This window comes from Macaca thibetana, chromosome 4, assembly GCF_024542745.1.
Source record: "Macaca thibetana thibetana isolate TM-01 chromosome 4, ASM2454274v1, whole genome shotgun sequence".
NCBI classification, from domain to species: Eukaryota; Metazoa; Chordata; class Mammalia; order Primates; family Cercopithecidae; genus Macaca; species Macaca thibetana.
Window position 1 is genome coordinate 147,879,833 of NC_065581.1, and position 15,011 is coordinate 147,894,843.

The 15,011-nt window shown below is 37.5% G+C and overlaps 2 pseudogenes across 1 annotated transcript; both read right to left on the reverse strand.

The window, feature by feature from the left end:
• Positions 1 to 9,423: 9,423 nt before the first annotated feature.
• LOC126952159 (peptidyl-prolyl cis-trans isomerase A-like) lies at positions 9,424 to 10,162 on the reverse strand (annotated as a pseudogene). Its single transcript, XR_007724808.1, has one exon. The product of XR_007724808.1 is annotated as a peptidyl-prolyl cis-trans isomerase A-like (transcript).
• Positions 10,163 to 11,562: 1,400 nt separating this feature from the next.
• On the reverse strand, positions 11,563 to 12,408 carry LOC126952160 (ras-related protein Rap-1b-like; annotated as a pseudogene).
• Between the last annotated feature and the right edge of the window lie 2,603 nt (positions 12,409 to 15,011).

The window sequence follows — 15,011 nt, forward strand, 5'->3', positions numbered from 1 at the left end:
CCTCCAAAAGTGCTGGGATTACAGGCATGAGTCATTGCACACAGCCTAAAATTGACTTTTTTAAGGTCAAGATGTTGGACTATCAGCCATTTCACATGGTTGAATCTATCAGCCAAAATTGTTGTTCAAGGAATCAGCAGTGAAACCTTCTCTAATCTCAGGGGATTTACAATCTAATGTGAAATAAAGCCTTTAAATAAACAGTCAAAAGTTATATAAGACAACAAAATAATTATAAGTGTGGCAACTGTAGGCAAAAAAAGCATGCAAGGAGCCCTGGGACCATATAATGAAGAAAGAACTTAGTCTTGGGGGTTGGAAAAGGTGCTCCTGGGGAAGTGATGTGAGGGATGGGTGGGATGAATCTGATGGGGAGGGTGGTGGGCTTTCCAGGCAGTGGAGATTTATGGGAAAGTCTCATGGGGGAGGGAAGGACCAGAAGGAGTCTGGCTGGTTGGAGGGTGATGTAGGAGAAGAAGGTCAGAGAGGGAGAGGATGACCAGGTAGGCTGGGGAAGCCCTTGTATACCACATCAACTTTAGGGATTTCAGAGACTGTTCTAAGGAAAATGGAAAGGAACCAAAATGTTTTAAGAAGGGGAACAACTGATCTTTACACAGTGTGTTGGTATAGAATTAGATTTGGTAGACTGCCATGTTGACATTTCCATGTGTTGCAGTAAGATCCGAAGAGAATGAAGTGTCCAGAGTTTGAGTTGGTGTCCATCAACTCAAGTCTTTGGAGAGCAAAAGAAATGTGTATCTCTCCTTCTAGATAGAGCATTCACTCCTGATGAGGCCAGTGCTTGTCCTGGGGACCGCAGGCCCGTTATCTTAACACAGCCCTCACAGTTGGGTCTCTTGAGGCTCATTTCCAGGCTCTCTTGTTCCCCTGGGAACCCCTGATTATTCAGTTCCCAGAGGAGGAGACAGAAGTAAAGGTTTAGGAGGCAAGTGGGGTTAGGAAGAGAACATAGTTTTCTTGTAACTTGAAATAAATGGCTTGGGGTATACCAGCTATTGAGAAATCCTCTTGAAATCAATTGAGCAAGGGTTTCAGAGTGAATATTACAGTAAGAATTCAGGGCAGATATGAAAGCAACTAGAAAAGCACAAAAATGCCTACACTAACTGTGTCATCTACACTACATACACTATGGGAACATATAGGTGTCTTGGTTGTGGACAGTAAACTGTAGTTGAGCAAGACTGTTGTATCTGGGACAAACTTTACTGGTAAATAAAGGCCATGTGCTCCTGACGTTTAATTGGGATACATCCTGCATTTGTTAGTGAAATAAGCTCCCAGAAAAATAGACTTTTTTGGGGATATTTTTGACATTAAAACTTTTCTCATTTGATAGTTATATTCATCATCCATGAACATTTTTGGAATATTTACTACGTCCAAGGTGTTAGGCTTCATCTTTTGTTGTTAACATTTTATATTCTTCTTGCTTCTATTATAGTATAACAACTGAGAGGTTCTTGACTAAGAATTAAAATAAACTGAAAATGTCTTAACACAAATCTGAGATCACTTAAAGAAGTCTGGAAGTTAGTGGATCCAGTGTTAATTTTAATTGATTTTTATATTAAAAACGTTATAGAGTAAAACCCTAAGTTTGCATGAATTTAAAACCAAAACTGGAGCTATGAAGAAAATTTGAGCTCCTGCAAAGCTCAAAGCTCAAAACTCAAAGCCCACATCTAGAGATGGGCATCACCTCCACTTAACCCTTAATGCTCTTCTACTGTCAGGGTTCTCCCAGGGCGAAGATTCAAATACACAGTGCTCAATAATCCTGTCAACACAGTGGTCTTCATGATTCGAATGGACAACTCAAGTCTAGTTTTTCACACATGTTAAAGTGATTTAGTTAGGATTAACTTTTCAGAATTCTAGAGATCAGGGAAGAATAGCCTGATTAAACTGATTGACCTAATGATATGTTTTTAGGTAAATAAGAAAGCCCCAATTCAAGATCATAGGGATAATTTTAGTTCCCCAAAAACCAAAGCTTAGCGTACTAACCAAGACCTACTCTATCTTAGATCTCTGTTTTAGTAACTCCTTTGAAATATAGGCAGTAGATCTCATGTATTCTGAGAATTACCTAATACAATGTAAATTAAATAAAATTAATTTTATTTAACCCAATATATCAAAAATATCATTAAATATGTAATCAATATTAACAATTGAGATAGCTTACACTTACAGGATGTCCCAGTTCACACTAGCTACCTGCCAAATGCTCAGTTGCCACGTGTGACTAGTGGCTTACCATACTGGACAGGGGCAGCTCTAGAAGGTTAAAAATTGAAGAGAAAGATTAGAAACTAGATTATAGGAAGAGAACAAGAAATGTGCCAGTGACTCTGGGAATCTAAGCCTATTATTAAATATTTATTTAAGAAGTGTTATTATTACAATGGATAATAATAGACTTAAAATATTACCATTACTCCTGAAAGCTTTATTCGCATTTCAAAACCGAGAGATGTTTAGTTATAGCAACCCTTAGAATGCAATTTCCTGTAGTTCAGGGATTGTTTCTCCACTGTGTGTGTTCATTGGTTTTTGTTTTTATTTTTTATGGTGGTAGGGGTTATTCTAAACTTGAAGTCATAGTTATACATAAAATAAATTTCCTCCTTAAAAGGAGCAGGACCGTTCAAATGACACATTCCAGCCTCCTAAAATGAAAAGAATACTAATGACTCATTTAAAACATTATCTGGCTAATGGCAGTTTGATGTTAAGGTTATAAGGTTATGAACTTTAGGGTCACATAAACTTGGGTTTCATTTCCAAGTCTGCTACCTCCTATCTACGTGTACCCGAGAAACTTTTAAACCTCTTTATGCCTCAATTTTCTCAACTGTAAATGGATATGGTAACAATTATTTTACTGAATCTTAAGAGAATGGAACAAGATAATGCTCATAAACCATTCTCCAGTGAGTAGTAAACACTCATTAAGTTTAAGAGCACATGACTCATGTCTGTTTCAAAATGGCTATGATTCTATGTCAAAGGCAGAAACCATCAGAACTATTCTGAATTACATGTATATTTCAAAACAAGGGAATTAAACTTTGATATGTTATGTAAACATTTAAATAGCTGATATGGTTTGGCTGTGTCCCCACAGCCAAATCTCATCTTGAATTCCCACGTGTTGTGGGAGGCACCTGGTGGAAGTAATTGAATCATAGGGCTGGATCTTTCCCATGCTGATTTCATGATAGCACATAAGTCTCATGAGATCTGATGGTTTTGAAAAGAGGGGGTTTCCCTGCCCAAACTCTCTTTTTGCGTGCTGCCATCCATGTAAGATGTGACTTGGTCCTCCTTGCCTTGCGCCATGATTGTGAGGCCTCCCCAGCCATGTGGAACTGTAAGTCCATTAAACCTCTTTTTCTTCCCAGTTTTAGGCATGTCTTTATCACCAGCATGAAAACAGACTAATACAACAGCATATCTTCAAAATTCCTGCTGCAGACTCTTTTTTCCTTAATAATGACCTTTTAAATAGGAATCTTGAAAGAAGCTCCCAAAGCCGTTTACTTCCCACTCACTAGGCAGGCAATGTGCACAGAAGCCTGCTTTCTTGATGATACTGCAGCTCTGCACTGAGGTCCACTCTCTAGACTCTCTCCTATTAATGTTCTGATGCCTGTGGTTTGCACTAACCTGTTTTCGAAGCCCAGTCTTTGAGAGTAAAGTAAATATTGTGTTGTTATATGTTGGAGGAATTTTGCAACCATTTTGCATTGGGAAATTTTGTATCAAAGGGTACAATCGAAAACTTTGTCTGAAATGTATTTGTGAATGCAGACTAATAATAAATAAAATTGTGTAAGGTGTAAGTAATGTTATATTTAAAATAGCAGCCTGCACACCTGGCCCTCAATCCCTACAAGCCTGTCCTTTTTTCTCTTTAATACTTTTCACCATATAATAACTTACATGTTTTACTTGCTTATGTCTGCCCTCTCCTCCCCCAGCCCTACCCAATGAGGACAGGGATTTTTATCTGTTTAGTTCACTGTTGTCTTCACAGTGCCTTGCATAGTCTTTGGCAAATAGCAGGCACTAAATAACTGTTAAATCTTTATGTGACAAATCATTATGACTAACTTACCCTCTAACTTAAACAGCATGAACTTCTAAAAGTACAAAATTTTAAAACATGTGAGGTAATTTATTAGGAATTTCCCATGTGGCGGGTACCAAAATTTTGAGGTTGAATCAGTTATTACCTCCATTTGCAGATGAGAAAATTGAGGCAGACAGAACTTAAGTAACTCCTGCGGTCACCTAGCTTATAAGTGGTGACATCAGGGTTGAACATTGACTAATATGGGAGTCCATGGTGTAACTACTGTATTATTTCTAGGAGATGGTGTCAGATTAAATAAGCAGGAGGCCATTGGCCTGAGGCTATCTCCATTCTTTAAGTTTTTATGTAATAAACTGCAGCATAGCTTAGTACTTAAATTAAACACTTAATTTAGAAGCACACTTTTGTAACAAACAGTTGAGCTTCAGCCAGTCATGGGCTGGCAACTGATCCGACCATGCTCCAGTAAGTCAAAAGACTCATCACACCATGCCCAAATAAGGAAACTGTCTAGCTGTAGCCAACCAGATGATTTATATACTTTCTTCAGTGTTCAGCCTATAAAAGCTCATTGCTCATGCTGCTGGGTGGAGCTCTCTCAGCCTCTCCTGGTTCTGAGTGCTGTCTGATTCATGAATCATTCTTTGCTCAAATAAACTTTGTTTAATTTGTCTTAAGTTTTGTTTCTTAAAAAAAAATTTTTTTTTTTTAACAATAGAAACGGTGAGAGCTTTAGTGCCACAGGCCTGATGTAGGGGATAAGAGAAATAAAGTGCATCAAAGTATCTAACAACATGTTCTACCACCTGATAAACTCTCCATACATGTTAAAGTTCAAGAACCATTTCTTGATTTGTCAAGAACCTCACTTTAACACTGCAATAAATTTTGAAGCAAAGAAACCTGAAAGATTCTCATTCTTCTTGTTCCTAGATGAACTTTAAGGTAACTTGGAAGGATAGTTTTTTAGTCTGAACTCAGTATTCAGAGTTGATTTTTTGCTCAGACTAATTAATCATAAATGGTAAACAACAATAGGTGATGTATTTAGTAGTGTTTACTTTTCTTCTTCTAAGAATTGGTTCTCGCGGGTAAAAGCTTCTGTCCCCAGCCCCTTGACCTAATCCCATCTCTCATTGAGGTTCTCTTCCTCCATGAGCCTCCACAAGGTGGGTAGTCTGTGCAGTGACTGGTGCTGCAATGGTATCATGTAGGATTCATGGGCCTCAGTATACTGGGAGTGGAGAAACTGCATAGGGGACATGGTTGGGGATATTCACGAGGAAGAAAAACAATGAAAACCCTATTTCAACTTTGGCTCCTGTATCTCTGGAGCCTGGGAGAAAAAGAAAAGGCTCAGAAGCCTGGCTTTGCTTTTGAAAATCTCTTACCTTTACCACTAAAGCAGTTTTCACTTCAGGGCTACTTTAGGTAAAATGTGTAGAGGGTCATCCAATATCTGGGCTCAATTTCTAGAAATAGCTTCCATTAAGACACCCAATGTCTTTTAGTCTACTATTAAATTTAAAAGGCTCAAAAATGCAAATACTTGGGATAATTAAATAAAAGGCAATGCTTTTGTTAAGAAGAGGAGTTAAGAAGGCAATGGATCTCCAGAAGGAGCGGTGGTAGGTTGCACTGAAGCTATGGACAGCAGGGTCGAGATAAACCATAGGTATATCAGTGCATGAGGCACAAGTAATATTGTTGGAGACTAGTGGTTCTGATGCAGAAAATTCAGCTAGTAGCCAGTGAATGAGAGCCAGTCATCAGTAAGCAGATTATTTGTGAAGACATAAATTTAGATGTGTCTAACAGAAGTTTATGGAGCCCTGACTCTGGCCAGAGACTCAACAGTTGGAAATGAGTCACAAGGCTAAAATGAGAAATTGAGCAAAATTGACCCAATACAGTCTTCATCTATGGAGTGAAGGTGCCTTAAATTCTGACCAATGGCAGCAGTGAAAGCCTAAACCTGGGGGCACATATGAGTTACCTGTTGGAGGTGTCACTCGAGAGAAGCTGGGGTCTATGAGTCCTGGGAATCAGAGGAACAGACAAAAGATTTTATGAAATTTGTATAAACAAATCTCTAAAGATAATACTGGAAGTAATAAAACTACTGCTGTTATTGTAGCATTTGTCTTGCAGAAAATATGTAAACTAGGGAAACGTGTGAAGACATAGAAGTTTTCATTTTTTAAATCACTCAGAGAAAAATATTTTGGTATATTTCTATCAATTTTTTCTATTTTATTTTACATAGATAAGATCATTATCATAAAAAATATATGGTTTTATATACAGTTATGCATCACTTAATGATGAAGTACATTCTAAGAAGTGCATTGTTAGGCAATTTTGTGTGAACATCATAGAGTGTACCTTCACAAACTTAGATGGTATAGCCAACTAGATGCCTAGGCTGTATGGTATAGCCTATTGCTTCTTGGCCACAAACCTATATAGCATGTTACTATATTGGAAGATGTAGGCAATTGTAACACAATGATAAGTATTTGTGCATCTAAATATATTTAAACATAGAAAAGGTACAGTAATATATGGCATGCAAGATAAAAAGTGGTACACCTGTACAGGGCACTTATCACGAGTGGAGTTTGCAGGACTGAAAGTGGATCTAGGTAATTCAGTGAGTGAGTGGTGAGTGAATACAAAGGCAAAGAGTGGTATCGTACACTACAATAGACTTTATAAACACTGTATGCTTCACCTGCACTAAGTTTATAAAAATATTTTTCTTCCTTCAACAATAAATTAACCTTAGCTTACCATATAAACTTAAAAAAAAGGTTTGACTCTTGTAATAACACAGTTAAACACACACAATGAACGGCTGTGCACAAATATCTTCTTTGTTTATATCCTTTTTCTATTAGCTTTCTTCTATTTAATTTTTTTATTTTAATTTTTTACTTTTAAAACTTCCTTGTTAAAAACTAGAACACAAACGCATTAGCCTCAGCTTACACAGGATCAGGATCATCAGGATCTCTGTCTTCTACTTCCAGATCTTGTCCCATTGAAAAGTTTTCAGTGGTAATAACACACATGAAGTGGCCATCTCTTTTAACAAGGCCTTCTTCTGGAATTCCTTCTGTCTAAGGACCTACCTAAAGCCATTTTATAGTTAACTTTTTTTTTTTTTTAATAAGTAAAAGGAGCATACTCTAAAATAATATAGTTTAGTAAACACATAAACCAGTACATAGTCCTTTATTATCAAGTATTATGTACTCTACATAACTGTATATGTAATACTTTTATACAACTAGCAGTGCAGTTGGTTTATTTACACCAGCATCACCACAAACACATGAGTAATACTTTGCACTACGATGTTATGACAGCCACAACATCACCAGGCAATAAGAACTTTTCACCTCCATTACAGCCAATGGGACCACCTCCATATATCTGGTCCGTCATTGACTGGAACATCATTAGGTGGCTTATGGCTGCACTTCTTTTTACCTAATATCATAGCATTAATTTCCTCAATGATAAAAAATTCTTCATGAAACTTTTTTTTTAAAAAACAAGTTCTCGCTTTGTCACCTAAGCTGGAGTGCTCACTGCACCCTTCACCTCCTGGGCTCAAGTGATCCTCCTAACTCAACCTCCCAGGCACTGATTTTTAATGACTATTAAATATACTCATTCAAAGAAAGAGCAACCACTTAAAATCCAGCCTTTTCGAACTTTAGGTTTCTGAAAAAGCTCCAGACTTGGAAGTGGCTGGGGAAAATGTTCTGAATAATAATAACAATGATGATGATAAAAACATCCCCTGAGCACTCAAAGTAAATATTTGAGGACGGTAAAAATAAAAAAAGGCCCTAAATTATGCCTTTTACAATGTGATTTTATTTTTATCATATCATGCAAAAGGCATGCTGTGATTGATTTCATTTTCATCTTCAAGCCTCAGGGATGGAATGCAGAGAACAAGAATGTCAAATAGCCCACTTCTGCATTTCAACAACCAAGTTCCTAGCCTAAAATAACATTTTAATTTAAAGATTATATAGCATTAACAAATTGCAGACCAGAAACTAAACTTATCTGTTTTCAGATTCTGTTCTTCTAGGCTGGGACATTGGCTTTTAAAACTCAAATACTAATTATTTAATATTTTTGTTCTTTGCACTCTATGGCATCATCTCTTCCCTAAGGCACAAAGATGAGATACACTGGGCATAAGGAACTTAAATGAGGACAATATCAGGTGTGATATCTTGTGAGATCATTGATTAATATATCAATATTATATTATATATTAATAAAACAAAATATTCTCTGAGAGAAATAATTATTGCTCTGGTGATGTTCAGTGTATCTGTGTTTTGGCCAATTTCAAGGTTCAACCTATGGTAGATCATGACCAGGCTTGTAGTGGACCTGATACTGCAGTAAGACATGATGGCAAGCCAGAGCAATTGGGCAAACAACAACAACAAAAAAACAAACAAACAAACAAAAAACAAAGACAGAATCCTAAAAGCAGCAGGAGAAAAGAAACAAATAACATAAAATGAGCTCCAGTATGTCTGGCAGCAAACTTTTTGGTGGAAACCTTACAAAGAGAGAGTGGCGTGATATATTTAAAGTGCTGAAGGAAAAAAACCTTTTACCCTATGATAATACCAGATCCATCCTACAAGAAATGTTAAAGGGAGTACTTCAATCAGAAAGAAAAAGACATTAATGAGCAATAAATAATCACCTGAAGGTACAAAACTTACTGTTAATAGTAAGTATAATAGTAACCACAGAATATTATAACACTGTAACTGTGGTATGTAATACTCTTATCCTAAGTAAAAGACTGAACAACAGGGCTGGGCACGGTGGCTCATGCCTGCAATCCCAGCACTTTGGGAGGCTGAGGTGGGTGGATCACCTGAGGTCAGGAGTTCGAGACCAGCCTGGCCAAACTGGTAAAATCCCATCTCTTCTAAAAATACAAAAATTAGCTGAGCATGGGGGCGGCTGCCTGTAATCCCAGCTACTCAGGAGGCTGAGGCAGGAGAATCACTTGAACCTGGGAGGTGGAGGTTGCAGTGAGCCGAGATTGCACCATTGCACTCCAGCCTAGGCAACAGAGCAACACTCTGTCTCAAAAAAAAAAAAAAAAAAAAAAAAGAAGACTGAACAATAAACCAATCAAAAGTAATAACTACAACTTTTCAAGACATAGTACAATAAAATATAAATAGAAATAACAAAAAGTTAAAGAGCAGGGGGGTAAAGTTAAGGTGACTTTTTTTTTTTGTTACTTAGTTTTTATTTCATAATCATAAACTTAACTCTGCAATCCAGCTAGGCATGGGAGAGAACAAGGAAAACATGGAACCCAAAGGGAACTGCAGCGAGAGCACAAAGATTCTAGGATACTGCGAGCAAATGGGGTGGAGGGTGCTCTCCTGAGCTACAGAAGGAATGGTCTGGTGGTTAAGATAAAACACAAGTCAAACCTATTCGAGTTGTCCACAGTCAGCAGTGGTGATCTTCTTGCTGGTCTTGCCATTCTTGGACCCAAAGCGCTCCATGGCCTCCACAATATTCATGCCTTCTTTCACTTTGCCAAAGACCACATGCTTGCCATCCAACCACTCAGTCTTGGCAGTGCAGATGAAAAACTGGGAACCATTTGTGTTGGGTCCAGCATTTGCCATGGACAAGATGCCGGGACCTGTATGCTTTAGGATGAAGTTCTCATCTTCAAATTTTCCCCATAGATGGACTTGCCACCAGTGCCATTATGGCGTGTGAAGTCACCACCCTGACACATAAACCCTGGAATAATTCTGTGAAAGCAGGAACCCTTATAACCAAATCCTTTCTCTCCAGTGCTCAGAGCACAAAAATTTTCTGCTGTCTTTGGAACCTTGTCTGCAAACAGCTCGAAGGAGACGCGGCCCAAGGGCTCGCCGTCGATGGCAATGTCGAAGAACACAGTAGGGTTGACCATGGCTAGTAGTACAGGACTTTCCTTGGCGGCAGCGTCTGCAAAGCCGGTGACTTTTTATTAGCTTTCTTTTTGCTTATTTATGCAAATAGTGTTAAGTTGTTATCAGTTTAAAATAATGAGTGCGTGTGTGTGTGTGCTTTTTTTTTTTTTTTTTTTTTTTTTTTTTTAAATAATGCAAGCCCTTGCATGGCAATCCAAATTTATTGAACTACTGATGCTAAGTTATGGAAAGTTGCACCACCTTAATTAGGGCTTTTAGTTTACATTTGGCCATTTCAAAGTAGTTGTAACATTAGGTTGATCTATTTAAATATTGTGGCTCTTTGTTGGATAGACATACAGCCTTTACATCCAAACATTAATGCATACAAGTCAACAAGGCATTGTTAGGTAAAACAACAACAGGTACTGCAAATTAGCCCTTGTGACCAATTACACATGATTAAAATTACTTCCCACATTCACGTCCACAGTACTCATCCACCATTTAACATGTCAACCAAAATGTTACACATGTGAAACAATCAATAACAGGCAAAAATACTAAACCTGTATATTTCATATTGCAAATACACTATGCATGAGCAAGCAAGGGATTCACAGTGAGAATCCATAGCTGCAGAAGCCTGAAAGATTTAGAAAAATTGTTAAACCATTAAAAAATTGTTTGAAAATATCCACTTCTTGTTGTAGACTCTTACTGTACACACAGCTATAAACATTTTTCCTATGTAAACAAAAAAGGAAAAATATAATAAGAGATTTGAAAAGTCTGAACATTTCTTTCCCAACAGATATTAAAGGCAACATCTTCAAATTAAGATATTATACTGAAAGGACTATCATATTTTAAAGACAAGATCACTGCTTCATAGTTTCTCTTTAAAAAATTAAAAAACTATATAGCTGTGTTAATCAAAACGCATATTTTGTACAATGATAATGATCTTGAATTTTTTTAAAAAAAGTATGATAAGCTACAAGTATCAACAAAACAAAGGTATCTAGAGCAGTCTGTATAGGATCTCTTTGGACTTTCTTTTATTATGCTAAAATAGTGGTGGTTTTAGAATTTGCATTATTGTACTCTCCAATACAAAGCATGGGGCATGTTCAAGTATACAGTACACCATTTTCATACATGTACAACATTGGTGGATGAAGAATGTCTCTTAGCAGTAATACTGGATGTAGCTTCTGGTTTTACCAGCTGCATATTCTACAACTATTAGATGAGTAAAAATCTCTCTTGTGCTACTGGAAAGTTATTAGAATGTGCAAACTGATATGGCATCTTTCATCTGTCTCTTAAAGGGTACCACCACAAGAGAGTCCACTTAAAATGTTGGTAGGTTTAACAAAGTTGGAATTGCTCAGGCACTGTTGAATTGGGCAACATTCTTCAGACCTGGCTCAGAGCTACAGTGCATTTAGTATATTAAAGCAGTTGACATGATGACTTTTTGCAAGCCTTCCCAGGCACTGGAGGTTTTCTGTTAATTGTCACACTAGGTCATAAAAGTTTCATTACCTTATTTTTGAGATGGAGTTTCACTCTTTTTGCCCAGGCTGGAAAACAATGGCATGATCTCAGCTTGCTGCAACCTCCACCTCCTGGGTTCAAGCGATTCTCCTGCCTTAGCCTCTCGAGTAGCTGGGATTAGAGGCATGTGCCACCACGCCTGGCTAATTTTGTGTTTTCAGTAGAAACAGGGTTTCATCATGTTGGCCTGGCTGGTCTCAAACTCCTGCCCTCAGGTGATCCACCTGCCTCGGCCTCCCAGAATGCTGAGATTACAGGCATGAGCCACCATGCCTGGCCTTATTAAGATTTATTTTTTATTTTGCCAAAGATTCTAAGAATGCACAGTTGTTCCACTGTCTTGCTAGATTTTGACCTTGTTCCTTCCCTACAACTCTTTTATTTTCCAAGTCACTCCTATTACTAACCATCATTGGGACAATATCAGTGTCTTTAACTTGAATAATCTGTTCTCTCAGATCTTGTAAATCATAAAATGTGAACTGTGCTGGGATGGTATAAGCTAATACAAAGCCTTTTCCATTTTTATGTACAAACGCTTTATTGTTGTAAATTGTTCTGTTCCTGCAGTATCCAATATTTCAAGCATACAGAGTTGTGCATCTGTTTCAACTTGCTTTCTGTAATATCTTTTATTGTAGGATCATGTTTTTCAACAAAAGTTCTTTGTACAAATTGTACAGTCAAAGCAGAATTTCCAACACCTCCTGAGCCAAGAATGACTAATTTATACTCAAGCATGATACAAATTTTTTAAAACCTAGTACCTCTCATGCTGTCACCAGGTCTCTGCAGTCAGTGTTGCTCTGTGCTTTCTCTGAGTTGCTACTGCTGGTGCTATGGGGGTCTTGCCTCTGCCACTGCCACTCTGGCTGGTTTATATGCCTGGATAATGAGTTTTAAAATAGTATTTGCAAGCGTCATGGTAACCTCACATTGAAATCATATCACCAGAGAAAATCATCTTCAGTAGAGGAAGACAAGAATGAAAGAAAGAAGGAAGGCCAAAACACAATAAGAAAACAACAAAATGACAGGTGTAAGTCCTTACTTGTCCATAATAACCTTAAATGTCAACGGGCTAAACTCTCCAATCAAAAGACATATACTGGCTGAATGTATGAAAACAAAAAACAAAAAACAAAAAAACCACAAAAACCAAAAAACCCGTTGATCTTCTGCCTGTAAGAAACACACTTCACCTATAAAGATACACAGAGATGGAAAATAAAGCGTTGTAAAAAAAATATTCCATGCCAAGAGCAGGAATATACTTATATCAGACAAAATAGAATTCAAGACAAAAGCAATAAGAAGAAAAGTAGGTCACTATATAAAGATAAAGGGGGTCAACTCAGCAAGAGGATACAACAATTTTAAATATATATATGCACCCAACACTGGAGCACCCACATATATAAAACAAATATTATTAGAGCTAAGGAGACAGACAGACTCTAACACAATAATAGCTGGAGACTTCCACACCCCACTTTCTGCATTGGACAGATCATTCAGACGGAAAACCAACATAGAAACATCAGACTTAATCTGCAATATAGACCAAATGGATCTAATTTACAGAACATTTCATCCAAGGGCTGCAGAATACACCTTTTTTTTTTTTTTTTTTTTTTGAGTGGGAGTCTTGCTGGGTCACTCAGGCTGCAGTGCAGTGGCGTGATCTCGGCTCACTGCAACGTCCGCCTCCCGGGTTGACGCCATTCTCCTGCCTCAGCCTCCCGAGTAGCTGGGACAACAGGCACCCACCACCACACTAGGCTAATTTTTTTGTATTTTTAGTAGAGACGGGGTTTCACCATGTTAACCAGGATGCTCTCGATCTCCTGACCTGATGATCCACCCGCATCGGCCTCCCAAAGTGCTGGGATTACAGGCCTGAGCCACCACGCCCAGCCCAGAATACACATTGTTTTCCTCAGCACATGAATCATTCTTAAGGATAGGCCAGATGTTAGGTCAAAAAACTAATCTTAAAACATTAAAATATTGAAATAATATCAAGCACCTTTTCTGACCAAAATAAAATAAAACTAGAAATTAATAACAAGAGAAATTTTGGAAACTATTCAAACACATAGAATTTAAACAATATGCTCCTGAATGATCAGTGAGCCAATGAAGAAATTAAGAAGGAAATTGAAAAATTTCTTGAAACACATGATAATGAAAACACAATATACCAAAACCTATGGGATACAGCAAAACATGTACTAAGAGAGATTTTTATAGTTCTAAGTGCCTACATCAAAAAAAAAAAAAAAGGAAAAATGTCACATGAACAATCTAATGATGCATTTTAAAGAACTAGAAAAGCAAGAGCAAGCCAAAGCCAGAATTAGTAGTAGAAAAGAAATAATAAAGATCAGAGCAGAAAAAAACGGAAAAAACAGGAAAATCAATGAAACAAGTTTTTTTTTGAAAAGTTAAACAAAATTGTCAAACCTTTAGCCAGTTTAAGAAAAAAAGAAAGAAGATCAAAATAAATAAAATCAGAATGAAAAAAGAGACATCACAACTGATATCTGCAGGTTTTGCAAGGATCATTAGTGGCTACTACGAGCAACTACATGCTCATAAATGGAAACATATAGAAGCAATGGACAAGTTCCTAGATACATATAACCTGCCAAGATTGAACCAGGAAGAAATCCAAAACCTGAGCAGACCAATAACAAGTAATGAGATTGAAGCTGTAATAAAAGTCTCCCAGTAAAGACAAGCCTGAGACTTAATAGCTTCACTGCTGAATTCTAGCAAACATTTAAAGAAAAACTAATACCAATCCTACTCAACTTATTCTGAAAAACAGAGCAGGAGGGAATACCTCCAAACTCATTCCATGAGGTCAGTATTTCCCTGATACAAAAACCAGGTAAAGACACACCAAAAAAGAAAACTACAGGCCAATCTTTGATGAATACTGATGCAAAATTCTGCAACCAAATACTAGCAAAATGAATTCAACAATACTTTAGAAAGATCATTCATCATGACCAAGTGGGATTTATCCCTGGTATGGAAGGATGATTCAACATATACAAATCAATCAGTATGCTACATCATATCAAAAGAATGAAGGATAAAAAGCACATGATCATTTTAATTGATGCTGAAAAAGATTTGGTAAAATTCAACGTCCCAGGCCGGGCGCGGTGGCTCAAGCCTGTAATCCCAGCACTTTGGGAGGCCGAGGTGGGCGGTTCATGAGGTCAGGAGATCCAGACCATTCTGGCTAACACGGTGAAACCCCGTCTCTACTAAAAAATACAAAAAACTAGCCGGGCAAGGTGGCGGGCGCCTGTAGTCCCAGCTACTCGGGA